Source organism: Ricinus communis, chromosome 9, assembly GCF_019578655.1.
Source record: "Ricinus communis isolate WT05 ecotype wild-type chromosome 9, ASM1957865v1, whole genome shotgun sequence".
Lineage (NCBI taxonomy): Eukaryota > Viridiplantae > Streptophyta > Magnoliopsida > Malpighiales > Euphorbiaceae > Ricinus > Ricinus communis.
This window is the reverse complement of record NC_063264.1, coordinates 11,749,593-11,752,937: the sequence shown is the minus strand read 5'-3', so window position 1 is coordinate 11,752,937 and position 3,345 is coordinate 11,749,593. Positions and strand designations below refer to the sequence as shown.

At 43.2% G+C, this 3,345-nt stretch overlaps 1 non-coding gene across 1 annotated transcript; it reads left to right on the top strand.

Annotated features, from left to right (window-relative positions):
* Positions 1-2,920: 2,920 nt before the first annotated feature.
* On the top strand, positions 2,921-3,027 carry LOC112534997. The gene has a single exon (XR_003079204.1). It is a non-coding gene; the product is annotated as a small nucleolar RNA R71 (small nucleolar RNA).
* Positions 3,028-3,345: the final 318 nt, after the last annotated feature.

Here is a 3,345-nt window from a genome sequence, read left to right as displayed (position 1 = left end):
AAAATAAAAGGTACATCCTTAACTAACAATTGAGTGAGGGGCCTAGCAATCTTAGAAAAATCTCTAATAAATCTCCTATAAAACCACATGCAGCTGACTCTTAACGGCCTTATGAACTAGGAGGAGTAGCTTAGATATTACTTCTACCTTAGCTCTATCCACCTCCATCCCGGCTGAGAGATCTTATGCCCTAAAACAATCCCCTCTCTTACCATGAAATGACATTTTTCCCAGTTTAGTACCAAGTTAGCCTCAATACATCTAGCTAACATCGCTCGAGGTTTGCCAAACAAAGAGAAAGAATTACCAAAATAGAAGTCATCCATAAATACCTCCATAGACTCCTCAATCATGTCCTCAAAATAGCCATCATGCACCCCGTGAAATGTGGTACGGTGCATTGCGATCCAGAATGGCATCCGTCTATAAGCAAAGCGTCCCATAAGGGCGGGGTGAAGGTAGTCTTCTCTTGGTCCTCGGGTCCGATAGGAATCCGAAAGTAACACGAAAAGCCATCAAGAAAACAATAAAACATGTGGCTGCTAAACATTCAATCATCCCGATCAATGAAAGGAAGAGGAAAGTGGTCCTTAGAGTTGCATCATTAAGCCTACGGTAATCAATGCAAACTCGAAGCTTTATTCTGCGTCCGGTCGGGATCGACTCATCCTTCTCATTCCTTACCTTTGTGATGCCTCCTTTCTTGGGTACAACTGCATAGGACTAACCCGCCGGAAATGGGATATATCAAACCTGCATCAAGAAGTTTAATTACCTCCTTCTTTACCACTTCTTTCATGTTCGGATTGAGTCGTCTTTGAAATTTGAACGTACCAAAATCGGCTGGCTCCCCAATGAAATCTTATGAGGCGAAACTTAGATTTATGCCGGGATATCGGCTATATTGAAAGCAAAGGCCTTCTTGTACTTCCTTAGAACTTCCAACAGCATGGCTTGTTCTTCAAGAGTTAGATCGGCCGCTATGATTCTTGGTAAGCGCTTCTCTTCATCCAGGAAGGCATAAACCAAGTGGCTCGGTAACTCCTTCAGTTCTAAAGCCTGGTGGGTCCTCGAATGAAGTCTTTACTTTCCGCACCCCGGACTGTCAAGAAAAGATAGGGATCAGTTGACAAGCTCGGCTCGGGAAGCCAATAAAACGTGAGTTGCTCCAACACTTGCTCATTGGACAACTCCTCCTCATCCCTCGACTAATGCTACTTGCAAAGGGTCGAACATAAAATTTCTTGTAAATGGGATTCAACCACATCATCAATAACATCAATAGAACATACGATTATCATAGTCCGATTGATTGTCTCATGGAAGTGGCCGGGTCAAAGGTAATGGCCTCATCATTAACTCTAAGCTTAAGCTTTTCCATCGCTTACATCGATAATGACCCTCGATGTAGCTAGGAAAGGCCTACCAGGATAAGAGGCATAGTGCTATCACCCTCCATATCCATTACCACAAAATCTACAGGAAAGATAAATTTATCTACCTTTACAAGTACATCTTTAACAATACCTCTAGGAATTTTAACAGTCCTATCTGCTAATTGAACACTCATCCTAGTAGGCTTTGGCTCATGCAACCCTAATTTGGCAAATAAACTAGTGGGCATTAAGTTAATACTGGCTCCTAAATCAGCCAATGCACCACTAATTGATAAATCACCAATCATACAAGGGATAGTAAAACTCCTAGATCTACGTCGCTTGAGTGGCGTTTGTTCGGAGAATAGTGAACACTCCTCATTAAGCACCACTGACCAAGATCCTCCAACTTCCTCTTGTTGCTCAAAATCTCCTTTAAAACTTGGCGATTTCAAGATCTGTGAAATTGCCTCAACAAAAGGTAAGTTAATTTTCAGCTGCTTAAATAAGTCAAGAAACTTACTGTATTGCTTGTCCACCATATCCTGTCTCAACCTTGCAGGATATGGTACCGCTGGCTGATGCTCCCGCACAGGGCTCTTTTGCCTGTCTTCTTTCTTTCTCTCATTCTCTACCATCTCAAGGTCCGGTCCTTCCTTAGCTGGCTCGACTGCATGATTGTATTATCCTTATCGGTAAAGGTGAAGAACCGGTCAAATTCTTACCTGAACGCAAGGTGATAGCTTTGCAATGCTCCCTCGGGTTTGACTCTGTAGTGCTAGGGAGCGATCCTGAAGGTCTCTCTAAAAGCATCTTAGAAATTTGGCCAATTTGAGTCTCCAAGTTCTGAATCGAGGCCTGCTGCTTCCTAAGTGCACTATCAGTCTGCTGGAATCTTGTTTCTGTAGATGTCACAAACTTCATCATGAGCTCCTCTAAATTTGACTTCTTTTCTTGGGGAGGAGGAGCTTGTGCGAGCCCAGTGGTTATTCTTTGTGGTACATGTTGATGAAGTCTTTGGAAACCTGGCGGACCCTGGGCATTATTGTTCCTCCAATTGAAATTGGGGTGATTGCGCCATCCAGGGTTGTATGTATTGCTGTAGGGGTTATTCTGTTGTCTTGGGGCATTCCCCATATAATCAACCTATTCAACATCAGAAGATATAGTAGAATTAGATGGAAAACTAATAGAAGATGAAGCAAACATACCTCCGTGATCGATTCGCCTTTAATGCGGGCCACCACAAAACTTCATGACCAACGTTCATTGCGTGAACCGTATCTGAGTTGATCGATCTTTTGGCTAGAAGCTCCACTTGAGCTGCCAAGGCTGTAGAGTCCACTTGGTTGACCACTCCTTGTCTTCCTGGTCGGTTCCTAGAGGATTGCCATTGATAGTTGTTCATGGCCATTTCCTCTATCAAGTTCTGAGCTTGCTCGGGCGTCTTACTGTTTAGCACCCCACTTGCTGCAGCATCCACCATCTGCCTTGTTGCGAGGTTCAACCCGCTGTAGAAGGTCTGAACTTGCATCCACACTGGCAATCCGTGATGTGGGCAGCATCTCAAAAGATCTTTAAATCTCTCCCATTCATCGTACATGCTTTCATCATCAAACTGCACAAAAGAAGATATGTCATTTCTAAGTTTAGCAGTTTTAGCGGGAGGAAAATACTTATATAAAATTTTTTCGGCCAACGCCTTCCAAGTAGTGATCGTCTGTTGTGGAAGAGATTGCAACCATCTCTTTGCTCTGTCGCTCAAGGAAAATGGAAATAATCTCAGCCGAATGGCATCATCGGTTGTTCCATTAATTTTGAATGTGTCACAAATCTCCAAAAAGTTGGAGATATGTGCATTGGGATCCTCGCTGGGCAATCCTCCAAACTGCACGCTTTGTTGGATCATCTGGATAACATTGGCCTTTATCTCAAAATTGTTGGCTACAAAGTAGTCCGACTATACTAG